Source organism: Nematolebias whitei, chromosome 6, assembly GCF_014905685.2.
Source record: "Nematolebias whitei isolate Nwh7 chromosome 6, NemWhi1, whole genome shotgun sequence".
Lineage (NCBI taxonomy): Eukaryota > Metazoa > Chordata > Actinopteri > Cyprinodontiformes > Rivulidae > Nematolebias > Nematolebias whitei.
Window position 1 is genome coordinate 51,250,227 of NC_056503.1, and position 14,055 is coordinate 51,264,281.

Sequence of the window (14,055 nt, forward strand, 5' to 3'; positions counted from 1 at the left end):
TGGACTATAAAAAGTACACCTGGACTATAGAAAGTACACCTGGACTATAAAAAGTACACTCGTACTATAGAAAGTACACCTGGACTATAGAAAGCACATCTGGGCTATAGAAAGTACACCCATACTATAGAAAGTACACCTGGACTATAGAAAGTACACCCGTACTATAGAAAGTACACCTGGACTATAGAAAGAACACCTGGACTATAAAAAGTACACCTGGACTATAGAAAGTACACCTGGACTATAGAAAGTACACCTGGACTATAGAAAGTACTTCTGGACTATAAAAAGTGCATATGGACTATAAAAAGTACAAATGGACTATAAAAAGTACAAATGGACTATAAAAAGTACAAATGGACTATAAAAAGTACACCCGAACTATAGAAAGTTCACCTGGACCTGTCATCCTGTGTCTGTTTCTACTTCCTGTCCTCTCAAACCCAGCCGGTTGAAGCAGATGGCCGCTCATCTTGAACCTGGTTCTGTTGGAGGTTTCTTCCTGTTAAAGGGAGTTTTTTCTTTCCACTGTCTCCTTTGTTCTCGCTCAGGATGAGAGATTGTGACAAAGTGAAGATTCAACACAATCTGCTGCTTCCTCAGACACAGAACTTTTACTAATTGTCTTTTACAGTATAATGTCTGTGAATGTTTTCAGTGCCCTGAGTTGACTTCTGTTTGACTTGGAGCTACAGAAATAAACTGAATAGAATTTACTGTAACCTCTTTAAATCTGGCCCTACATTACAAACGGCTTTTGTACCTGCTGAGACCCTTGTTGTGCCCAACTTAAAATCCACCAATTTATGATTTAATTTATGGTAGCACACTTTAGAAATGGAGACAGGCAGGTTTGAACAAACGTTTGTATATATAATTTTTATTTATCATCAGTATAGTTTTTAGCCATGGGAGGCTGTATCCTCAAATGTTTCCTGCCTGATGAAGACTTCTGTGTAGGCATCATCGTATAACTCCAACTCATTGAGAAGGGTTTCAGATTAAATAAATATTTAGAAAAAATAAAAATGTTTTGCTTCTTCTTCCTTCTCTTCTCGGCTGTGGCTGAGTGGTTAGAGCAGTCAGAGTCAGAGTCAGAGTCAGAGTTTCTTTATTGTCATTCGCACCTCATGTGGTACATGAGGTGGAGTGAAATTATGTACACAGGGTCCCAGTTACATCCAACAATAAAATGTATAAGAAAAACAGTAATAACATCTAAGATATGAACCAAGAAAAACATCAACCAAATATACACCAAGCACCCATAACACAAAACATTGAACATCAGCACAAACATGAACATGAGTCTGTGAGCAGATGTGCACGCATGAACACATCAACATTGAAACAGATCAGCAGCAACATGAAACAGATCAGCAGCAACACGATATGACCTTTCACAGTGATCATTCTGGTTAGAGATTCATGAGTCTAACAGCCTCAGGGTAGAAGCTGTTCCTCAGTCTAGTGGTTCTACACTTAATAATAATAATAATAATAATAATGTCATCACAATGTCAGCACTGTATGTTTCCATACAATGGCGAAATTAGTCTCTGCATTTAACCCATCCACCACCAGGTGGTGCAGTGGGCAGCTACTGAAAGCGCCCGGGGGACATTTTGGGGATTAGACGTGCTGCCCAGAGACGCCACGTGATGTGCAGTGACTGGGGATCGAACCTGGGACTCTCGGGTCCCAAGCCGGCTGCCCTGCCTCTACACCATCTCGGCCCCATACACCATCTCGGCCTTAATGCTCCTTAACCTCCTTCCTGAGGGGAGTGGGGCAAAAAGTGTGTGTGCTGGGTGGGTGGGGTCCTTCATGATGCAGGTGGCCCTCTTCCTGCATCTGGAGGTGTAGATGTCTGTGATGGTGGGGAGGCTGATTCCAACAGATTTCTGTGCAGCCTTCACCACTCTCTGCAAAGCTTTTCTTTCTGCAGCTGTGCAGCCTCCATGCCACACGTTGATGCTGGAGCACAGGATGCTCTCCACTGCACACCTGTAGAAGGAGGTGAGGACTGAGCTTCCCAGACCAGCTCGTCTCAGCCGTCTGAGGAAGTAGAGTCTCTGATGAGCTTTCTTGATCAGGCTGGTGGTGTTGTTGCTCCAGCTGAGGTTGTCATTCATGTGTACACCCAAGTACTTGTAGCTGGAGACCACTTCCACCGCAGATCCTCTTATGTTCAGGGGGTGTAGGTGTTTTTGTTCCTTCTGAAGTCCACAATCATCTCCTTTGTCTTCTTCACATTGATGTGAAGGTTATTCTCTTTGCACCAGCTCTCCAGGTGTTCCACCTCCTGCCTGTAGCTGGACTCATCATTGTTTGTGATGCATCCCACCACCGCTGTATCATCTGCAAACTTTACAATGTGACAGCCTGGATGTCCTCCATTGCAAGAGTTGGGGGTTCGAATCCACCAGCAGTCACATGCTGAAGTGTCCTTGGGCAAGACACTGAACTCCACATAGCCTCTGATGTGTGTCCCATCAGTGTTTGAATGTGATAAAGCTCTGATTAGTCACTTTAGAACGATTTGTTCAATTATCTTTCTAGAGATCTAGTAGAGTGCTGTATGAGTGGGTGAATGAGGCACAGATTGCTGTAAAGAGTGTCTGGATAAGTTCCCTCTTCTGGACATGTCCAAACCACTGTCCCTCCTCTGGACATGTCCAAACCACTGTCTCTCTTCTGGACATGTCCAAACCACTGTCCCTCCTCTGGACATATCCAAACCACTGTACCTCTTCTGGACATGTCCAAACCACTGTCCCTCCTCTGGACATGTCCAAACCACTGTCCCTCCTCTTGACATGTCCAAACCATCTCAGTGTGTCCTCTCTAACTTCATCTCCCAGTTGTTCAACCTGTGCTGTACCTCTGATGATCTCATTCCTGATCTTCTCCATCCTTGTCTTTCCTCAGGAGAACCTCAACATCTTCATTTGTGACACTTCCAGTTCTGTCTCCTGTCTCGTTGTCCATGTCTCTGTCTCCAGACCATACAACATAGCTGGTCTGAACCACTGTCTTGTAAACTTTTCCTTTGACCTTTGCTGACACCCTTTTTGTCACAAATCACTCCTGAAACTTTTCTCCATCACTCCATCCTGCCTGGACTCTCTTCTTCACCTCTTCACCACACTCCCCATGTTCCTGGACAGTGGACCCCAAGTCCTTGAAGTCCTGCACCTTTGTGACCTCTGCTCCTTGTAGCCTCACTGTTCCACCTCCTCCCTCTCATTCACACACATGGACTCTGTCTTACTACGACTGACTTTCATTCCTCTTCTTTCAAGTGCATACCTCCACCTCTCCAAGTTCTCTTCCACCTGTTCCCTGTTCTCACCACAGATCACAACATCATCTGCAAACATCATAGTCCACGGGGATTCCTGACTGACCTCATCTGTTAGTCGGTCCATCACCAGAGCAAACAAGAAGGGGCTCAAAGCAGATCCTTGTTGCATTCCCACCTCCACCTTGAAGCTATCTGTCACTCCTACATCACATCACATCATCATACACCACTGTCCTGCTGAACCCATACATGTTCTGCTGTCCTATGCTTTTTATAAATCCACAAAGAGACAATGGAGTTCTTTCTGACCCTCTCTGCACTTCTCCATCAGCGTCCTCAAATCTAAGATATCGTCCGTGGTGCTCTTTTTTGGTACGGTTTTACAAATTTTTGAATATGTTCAAAACTAAAACAACAATATTATGAGTGTCCAATGAATGTTTCAAGACCTTTAAATTCTCTCCTGAGTGTTTGTTTCAACCCAGTGAGGGAAAGCCTGAAAAACATGTTTACCTCTGCCAGGGTGTTTTGTGTGTGTGTGTGTGTGTGGGGGGGGGGGGGGGGTGTTTGTATTAACTCCTCAATTTCACACATGCTTAATTCTGAGGTTGGTGTGAAGGGATTTGTGGAGGAGTGAGTGTGTGTTGGGGGTTGGGGTGGTGCCTGGGAGTGAAATGAGGAAGGGGAACAAGAATTATGGATGTTTGGGGTGCAGGATGCTCATGTTTAATCGAGTGACAACAGGAACTTTGCTCTGCTCCACTCATTTCCTTTAGATTCTTTAGTTATCTTGTGATTTTCTTGGTTTGTGTCCTCTGGTAACACGATTTGAACAAAGTTTGAACCATAAATGTCAGAATAATTTGCAAACATGTGTACAGTTACTGTAAACTAATTGTGTCCATAAAAGCAGCTGTCTAAGAAAGGAACACATAAAAGACAATATTTGTGACAATACGATATCAGAGTAGGAGCTGACTCAGTTTTTAATCAGTTGATAAATGTCTTGTAAAAAGTAGGGATGCACCGATCCACTTTTTTTACTTCCGATCCCGATCCCTAGATCTGAATATCGACCGATACCGATCCAGTTCCAATATCATGATCATCATTGATTTTACATGAGGCTGTAATAATCTCCTCTCAAGTACAATTTGTACAAATATATGCATGCATGTCCAAAAAGGCAACTTGAGGTAAGTTTTATTAATGTTGGATAAGTTTTAAAGTTAGAATTAAATTCTAACACAAAACATGTTTCTTTTTATTCCTAGTTTTAAAGTGGATTTTAAAGTGATTAATTTAAGTGATTGTTTAAAGTTATTTTATATTTTTTAAAATAAGGGGCAGATATAAGAATTTTTTTCTTCTTTCTGTGCTATTTCTTTTTGATGATTTTTTTTATTGTTTCTTTTAAATGAATGACTAAATGAATTAAATTAAATAAAATGTTAAATGGCTTCAAACATCTGCTAAGTTCATGGCATAAACCAACAGACATGTTCCTGTTTTTAGTATTTTTCATCACTTTATAATGTAGCTGTTTTGTTTTTAATCTAATTTTCAAATAATGTTTTTTATGATTGTCTCCTGTTGTACTGATAAATATCTCCTGCAGGGTAAACTGTATCTTGGCTGCAAGTATCAAACTGAGAAATCCTTCATTTTCTACAACTGATAGTGGTCGGTCATTAATTATGAAGTTTATAAACTTTTCTGTAAACATTAGAGCTCTGTGGTTTCAGCGACATCTTCTTCTTGTTCAGTCCGAAGCAGGCAGTCTGATCTGGGTCAGCCCCGCTCAGTCTGTCCCTCCTCAGAGACGGGCAGACTGAGCGGGGCAGGGTGGACGCTGCTGGCCGGGGTCGAGTCGCCTGTTGTGGGTTGAGCAAAGAGCAGCGCCCGCTGAAGCCCCGGAGCTCGAACGTCCAACATAAAACTAACTTTACCGTGGTTTAATGTGGCGCTGTGGCTCTGCAGACAGTGCACGTTGCTGTCTTGTTTTGTGGTGTTCAGTGTAAAATACTTCCACACAGCGACATGTTTAGATGAAAAGTTTGTTAGCTGTTAGCCACAGTGCTGCTAACTCAGTCCTCACGTTGTAGCTGCTGCAAACTATGGACTGGATTTCCTGAATGTGGAGCGGGTCTTATTACTCTGGGCTCATGAGACACGTTCAGGAAATCCAGTCCATAGTTTGAAGCCAACTTGCGTAATGGATCGGAAATATCAGCAGGAGGATCGGAAAAATCCAATAAAATTATGCTGGTATCGGAGGCCGATACCGATACTGGATCGGATTGGCCCCATCCCTAGTAAAAAGTTACATTTTATTTATTAGGTAAACATACGATTAATTTACTGTGAAATACTAGCCTAGAAAAACCCAAGAAAACGCTGCCTGTAAAGAACATTGTCAACACTGAAAGTATTTCTGGTTTGAAAAATTTAAATGGCTACTTTTTAAATGAAGACTGGACTTATTCGCCAGTTTGTGGTGAAGAATTTTGTTTTACTAATGTGGTGCGTTTCTTCTCGACTGACAGGATCGGCCATGTTGATTATCCAGAAGCAGAAAGAGCGAATCATTAATGTAAATATTAATATAAAAACAAGTAATTTTACAGAATCTGTTAGAAGATTACTGAAAAAACCAAGAGATAGAAGTATTTTGCATTTCACACATCATCTTGGGGGCCAGGTAAGATGTCATCGAGGGCCATATTTGGCCCCCGGGCCTTGAGTTTGACATTTGTGCTCTACTGTATTTCTCACTTTTAAAAACTGTATGCTTGATGTATAATGTAAGTTGTTTCAGTTTGTTTTTTAGTATTGTGGACAGTTCATTGATTCATTTTATTGTACCCAACATCAATGTTCAGCAAAAAAACAAAAATAAACTAATTTTGAATAATTACTGCGGCAGACTTAACGACCCATTGACCTTTTTTAATGATGATGTTTTAAAATATCATTTAATTTTCTACATAAAGTGACAGTATAGTAAGAACCAATGAGGCACAACAATAAGTCTCTAACAAATGATGTTAATGATTGAAATGTTTTTGAAAATGAATTGTCACTCTTTCATTTAGTGTTTTAGAAGAATTATCTGTTTTTGTAAAATATTTACAGGACACCTGCTCAGTTACTCCACATTTTAATTTTTGTGTCAATTCAGAAAATATACAGCGTTCTCCACTGACTCGTTCTTTTGTTAAAACAACTAAAACAGCAGTGAGACGAGATACTCTGCAGTAGGTTTGTTTGCAGTGAGATGGGAGTTCTGCTCCCATGAGTTGTTTCTGTAGATGTGTGTGGGAAAACAAGCGCCGGGTCAGCAGTAGAGAGGAAACATTTACGGTGGATCAGTGGGCAAACCAAGCAACAGGTCCGTGAAGCATTCATTGTGAGAAACACACCCCAACTTCCCCTCCATCTCTCCTCATCATCCCCCCCCCCACCCACACACACACACACACACACACACGAGTGTGAGCATGAGTTTTTGCATGTACTAAGACGTGCCTTGATGTACATGTGTGGTTGTTGTTGAAAGCAGTCAGACAGTGAAAGTGTGGGAGAGTTTTTATTTGTTTTTCTGAGGATGTCTCCACAAGTGATGATTATTTCTTATTGGTTTAAATGTTGATACATTTATTGATACATGGCATGCAGAGTCTCAAATCAAAAATGACCTGGACTCATTTAACATCTTACCTCCACATCAATCTGGTTTCAGGAAACAACACAGCACACCCACTGCTTCACTGAAGGTTCTTAATGACGTTGTTGAAGCACTGGATGCTAAGGATTATTGTGCTGCACTTTTCTTAGACCTGTCTAAAGATTCTGACTCTGTGGATCAGAACATCTTGTGTCATAAACTCTCAGAAACTGGTTTCTCAGATCACACCATTGGTTGGTTCTCTAACTATCTTTCAGACCGGAGGCAATGTGTTCAACATAATGGTACTTCTTCCAGTTATTTAACAGTTAATAATGGTGTACCACAAGGCTCAGTCTTAGGACCCACCCTCTTTACAATCTACATAGGTAATGTAGCATCTTTGACACATCCTTACATTTCTATGCTGATGACACAGTTGTTTATTGTCGAGCTAAAACTGTTGCTAAGGCTTTCCAGTTTTTGAAATCTGCTTTTGACATCATCCAGACTGATTTGTTTTGTCTCAAACTTGTCCTAAACGCCGACAAAACCAAGGTGATGTTGTTTTCAAATAGAAATCAGTCCCAGCAGTTCTTCCTTCGATTTTATCTTTGAATGGTGTCCCAATTGAGTTTGTTGATTCCTATAAATATTTAGGTATCTTGGTCGACACACATCTCTCTTTTAAGCTCCATGTGGAAAACTTGGTAAAGAAACTGAAAGTTAAACTGGGTTTCTTTTTCAGAAACAGATCCTGTCTAACCCTGAATGCTAGGAAACACCTTGTATCTGTGACTTTCCTTCCCTCAATTGATTACGGTGACATTATCTACATGAACGCTGCTACAAGAACCCTGCAGATGTTGGATGCTGCAGATGTTGGATGTTGCAGATGTTGGATGTTGCAGATGTTGGATGCTGCAGATGTTGGATGCTGCAGATGTTGGATGCTGCAGATGTTGGATGCTGTCTTTCATGGTGCACTAAGATTCATAACTGGCTGTAACTACCGTACCCACCACTGCACCCAGTATTCACTGGTTAACTGGTCACCATTAACTTCACGCAGACTCTCTCACTGGTACATCTTCATCTTTAAATCACTTCCTGGTCTGCTGCCTTCATACATCTCCTCCTACATGTCTCTGTGTGAGTGCAGCTACGGAGTGCGCTCTCAGGACATCATTACCTGCAGTGTTCCCTCAGTGAGGATTGAACTAGACAAAAGGACCTTCTCCTACTCCGCTCCTGTTTCCTGGAATATCTTACAAAAAGATCTGAAGCTCTCGACCTTTGACCTCTCTAAGTGGCTTCAAACATCTGGTAAGTTCATGCAGATGTTCCTGTTTTTAGTTTTTTGCATCACCTTATGATCTAGCTGTTTTTGTTTTGGTTTTTCTTTCATTTATTCTTCTCAATTTATATGCTTTATTTTATGATTGTCCACTGTTGTCATCAGTCTTTGTTAAAACCAGGTCTCTTTTGTAAATGGGTCCCTGAAGCTCCGTGAGACTAACCTGCATAATAAAGGTTGAACATGTGATATTTCAGCAACATCTTCTTTCACACTTCTGATTCAAAGTCATGCTTTTAAAACAGTAATTACAAGGAATTAAGCAAATATTTTAACAAGTAAATCTTTTTCAATTGATTAAATTCAAATCGACATAGGTTTTATTTTAATGAAATTGTGCTAACTTCTTGAACGTCAATTATAACAACAAAAAGTATTCTATAAATCTTATGATAAAACACATTGTACTGCAATCCAGTAAAAGTACAATGAATGAACTTCAACAGAGGTTCCACAGTTTGGTGTGTTTGCTGGGTATAAAGATATGATGGGCTCCTGCGATAAGATAAAGCTCGTCTTTTTACAGATTTCTTACACCAAGCTGCGTACGTGATGTATTCAATTTAGATGATAAGATATGCTTAAAATTAATTAGATTAGCAAACTGAAGATAATGCATTCCTGCATTTCCAGTCGTTACTTTGAAAATGATTTCCACACTTTAATTTGGTTTGATTTGTTTATCCTGGTTCTGTTACCTAAGAAAACCACAGAGTGGAAGTTGGGCTGCGTCGTAGTTCTGAGAATTAGACAATCGAGACACTTCCAACAACAGAGCAGACATTTATTTATTGGTTTGTTTTTCATTGTTTATTTTTATTATTTATTTGCTTCTTCAGTTGTTTATTTATTTATTTATTTAGAACAAAATTTTAACACAATACTTTTGGTATTGCTTCCATTTTTCACGAGCTGAATTAAAAAATCTGACTTTTCCTATGTACAAAACAGACATTTTTCTCTCAAATGTTTTTCACAAATTTGTAAATCTGTGTTAGTGAGCGCTTCTCCTTTGCCGAGATAATCCATCCACCTCACAGGTGTGGAGGATCAAGATGCTGATTAGACGACATGATTATGGCACAGGTGAGCCTTGGGCTGACCACAATAAAAGGCCACTCTAAAATGTCCAATTTTATCACACAACATGACACAGACGTTGCACATTAGGATGCGAGTTCATCAACGCAACACCATACCGGATTGATCGAGGACCGGGTTAATAACAACGCCACCGGTGCTGTTCACAAACTGCGCCGGAGAAATTGTGCTACTCTTAGTCGAAGACCAAGAGAAGGGAAACGTGTCAGGAGACAGAGGGAGAAGAGGAAAGTCAGGAATGTAGGACTGAGGGTTGTAATTCTAAATGTGGAGATGGCAGGCAAAGGTAGAGAGCTGGCTGACATGATGCTGAGAAGGAAGGTAGATGTTTTATGTGTCCAAGAGACCAAGTGGAAGGGCAGCACCCCCTTCACCTTTAATTAATGCAATGCCTATGTTAGAGAGACAGGTAGGAAGTACTTGGTGTGTCGTCTGAACAGAGGAAAGAAGATAAGGAAACCTGGTGGTAGAATAGTAAAGGGCAGGAAGCTGTTTGTTGTAGAAACGTTGTCTGCTCAAAAAGAACCACATTCGATGGCAGAAGATTTTTAACCAGGATTTTAATTGCAAGGTGAGATTTTCAACACAGTTTCCCTAAATAGACATAGTTTATGCCTTGGGTTGACCCTGCAATGTAGACACATGAAGAGCAGTCATGAGAATCCACCTCCAGCTGCCTCAGCTTGTTTTTATATCCTGGTCAGTTCAGAGACGTTCACAGAGACCAGGAGGTGTCCTTGGAGCAGCAGCTGCAGCCTCACCCAGGACTCTCTGCTAACCCAAACATATGGTTCATGGGCAGAGATAAGATTCTCTGCCATAGTAATAAAAACATCCATAACCTTATTGTTCATTATTATATTGTATTATATGGTTTTATTATTATAATTTTAAAACAAGGCATGTTTGTGAGTGGTCATTTTTAATCAGGTAGTAAATATGACACAGATGAATTTATTTGCTTTCTCTTGTATTCATACTAATTAACTAATTCCGGGTTAGACTGGACATGATTAAAGGCTGTATGATTAGGGCTAAATTTGATTGTATCAGATTTTGTTGCTCATGTATCTTCAATGAATCAAATTGTTGGCAGTGAATAAAAATCATAATTTTGCCCACAGACCAGAGAGACGCCAGCATGATAAGAAGTGTGAGAAGAATATCAGGTAAATTATGAAAGCTGTTGCCAGTGGCTCAGGTCACCGTGTTAACCGCACAGCTGTCTGTCACTCCAAGACTGCAAGTAATTGAGAGGCAAACAGAAATATATACTGAAAATATGACTCCAACACACAGCCACCGTGCAGAATCATCTGACCTTGAACAGTGGAAGAGTGAAGTCTGTGGAAGCTGGAGCGTGTTCGCTCTTAATACAAGGGACATGTGAGGGAAAAGCCCAAGTCTTCTAACAGTGAGACACTAACAAAAGGATAAAGAGTCTTATGTTTGGATGAATAATTTGTATATCTACGAAAAACTTTGTGGGAATAAAAAGAGGTTGTAAAGTGTTTGAACATTTTACATAGTTAAAAAAATTATTGTGTTCAGCTAAACATTTTGTAAAAAAAAATAGTAACACAAAACCAAAGTTTGACTTTGTAAACCTGGTAAAAATGTCAGAACCCTGGTTCAGACAGGTAAAGTCCAACCTCTGGACCTCTCCGTTTTTAAAATGTAATTCTGACCTCTTCCACTTTGGCCACTTCCGCTTTGGCCACTTCCGCTTTGGCCACTTGCGCTTTGGCCAGTTCTGCTTCAGCCACTTCCACATCAGCCACTTCTGCTTCAGCCACTTCCGATTTGGCCACTTCTGCTTTGGCCACTTCTGCTTTGGCCACTTCTGCTTTGGCCACTTCTGCTTTGGCCACTTCCGCTTCAGCCACTTCGGCCACTTCTGCTTCAGCCACTTCTGCTTCAGCCACTTCTGCTTTGGCCACTTCTGCTTCAGCCACTTCTGCTTCAGCTACTTCCACTTTGGCTACTTCCACTTTGGCCACTTCTGCTTCAGCCACTTCTGCTTCAGCCACTTCCGCTTTGGCCACTTCCGCTTCAGCCACTTCTGCTTCAGCCACTTCCGCTTTGGCCACTTCCGCTTCAGCCACTTCTGCTTCAGCCACTTCTGCTTTTTCCACTTCCGCTTCAGCCACTTCTGCTTCAGCCACTTCTGCTTTTGCCACTTCCGTTTTGCCTAGAAGTAATTCTGTTTTTTCAACTGTTGTTCATTTACACTTGCGGGCCACCGTAGGGCCACTATCAGAACTCACAGCACACTCTTCCTAACTGCACATTTCATTTTAAAGCTGAAATACCAAGAAAAGATAAAAGGCAAAAAAATAAATATATAGTAATAATAATAATAATAATAAATAAATAAATAATGGCAACAATGGTAGGTCCTGTACTTGAGTACTTGTGCATTGGAATCTTTCATAATTACACCTAAATCATATCTCATATCTTTGCCAAATTGTTTCTGAAGTGATGAAACTAGTTAGCCACAGCTTATTACAACATTATTTATGATCCGGTGTATACTTTACATAATCATTTGCTGACCAGGAAGTTCAGCAGAGTAATGTAAAACTAATATAAGCAGCAAAGTTATGAACGTAAAAAGTTTTTCATTGAATTGAAAATCATAAGAGCTCACAGTCTCTAACCCTTTAAGCCGTGCTCCTGGGTCTAATGAAGAATTCTTCTTGGCAGAATGGTCCAGCCGTGTCCAGACAGTGGGCATTCTTCATCCTGTAATGTTGGCACGGGTCATTAATTGTGCCTTGCCATGAGACCAGTAGGCTTGTCATTTGGGTATAGCACCTCTATACATCTCCTAAACACCACACACACACACACACACACTTCTCTCCCGTTCATCCTCTGGGTGTGTCAGGGTCTGGGTGGTCTTGACGCCCACCCTGCAGAATGAACTGACCCACATATTGTCACTAACTGATGAGCCCTCCTCTAGGTTTCATGCATTCACATCAGCTGCCATGCTTATGAAGAAGACAGGATAATAATTGTCTTTATCTGGCCTGCTGAACTCGTATATTTTATTTGCTGCACTGAATAAAAGCTCTGTAGAGCTAGACTAAGGTAGTGCAAACTGAGAGCTACTTTAAAATGATTCTTTTTATTATTATTGCTTGAACACGGCACTTTTGTGACCTTTTTCTGCTCTAGACTCCAGTTCATCAAAAATAATTGGGGTATATCCCTCCATATATGCATACTGTATATGGGCGGCTGTAGCTGAGTGGTTAGAGCAGTCGTCCTCCAATGCAAGAGTTGGGGGTTCAAATCCAGCAGCAGTCACATGCTGAAGTGTCCCTGGGCAAGACACTGAACCCCTTGTTGCCTCTGATGTGTGTCCCATCGGTGTCTGAATGTGATAAAGTTCTGATTAGTCTCTTTAGAATGATTTGTTCTATTATCTTTGTACAGGGGCAGCACGGTGGCGCAACTGGTAGAGCTGCTGCCTCTCAGCGAGCAGGTCCCTGGTTCAAACCCCGGTCCAGGGGCCTTTCTGGGTGGAGTTTGCATGTTCTCTCCGTGCATGCGTGGGTTTTCTCCGGGTACTCCAGTTTCCTCCCACAGTCCAAAAACATGCATGTTAGGCTGATTGGTAACTCTAAATTGTCCCTAGGTGAGAGAGAGAGAGTGAATGGTTGTTTGTCTCGTTTGTCTCTATGTGTCCCTGTGATGGACTTGCGACCCGTCCAGGGTGTCCCCCGCCCCTCGCACAGTGATTGCTGGACATGGGCACCAGCGACCCCCGTGACCCAAAATGGAATAAGCGGGTCAAGATGATGGATGGATCTTTGTAGAGATCTAGTATAGAGCTGTAGGAATGGCTCAATGAGGCACAGGTTGTTGTAAAGAGCTTTGAGCATCTTCATAAGACAGAAAGGAGCTGTATAGGTACAGTCCATATATGAGTATCTTCTTTCAGCTGCTCTCTTCCTCAGGTGTCACCAAAACTAACCTGTACAAAGACTTTGCTGTTGTTTTTGAACCAGACGCCCTTCCTGATGAAACCACAGACCACCGAGCTACCACAGCTCTCTGTGTGGAGCAGAGAGCTGCCGTTGGGGGAGCAGATGGTGGGGGTTTCCAAGAGCGTTGCTGAAGGGCCCAGAGTGTGGCAAATGATGGTGGAGTCAGGTGTAGGTGCTTCACCTTTCTCACCTACAGTTTGATGTTTTGGGGAGTGGTGGTGCAGAGGTTAGAGAGGGTGGGCCTGTGATCGGAGGCTCGTCGGCCAACTCCCCAGTTCAACTCCCCGTACCGACAACAACAAAGTGTGGGTGGAAAAGGTGAAGCACCCACACCTGCCTCCACCCTCATTTGCCCCACTCTGGGCCCTTGAGCAAGGCCCTGAGCCCCCACCTGCTCCCTGGGCACCTTAGATGGCAGCTCTCTGCTTCACATATGTGCTCACATGTGCAATTGGAAAAAAGCAGAGAATTATTTCCCCAATGAGAATTTTTAGAGTACAATAAATTAAAAATCAATAAATAAATGTGGTCAGTCTTGGGAGTTGAACTGGCGACCTTCTGATTACAGGTTTGCTTTATCTGCCACCTCTAGCCTCTGTGCCACCACGTGTCTGTGTAT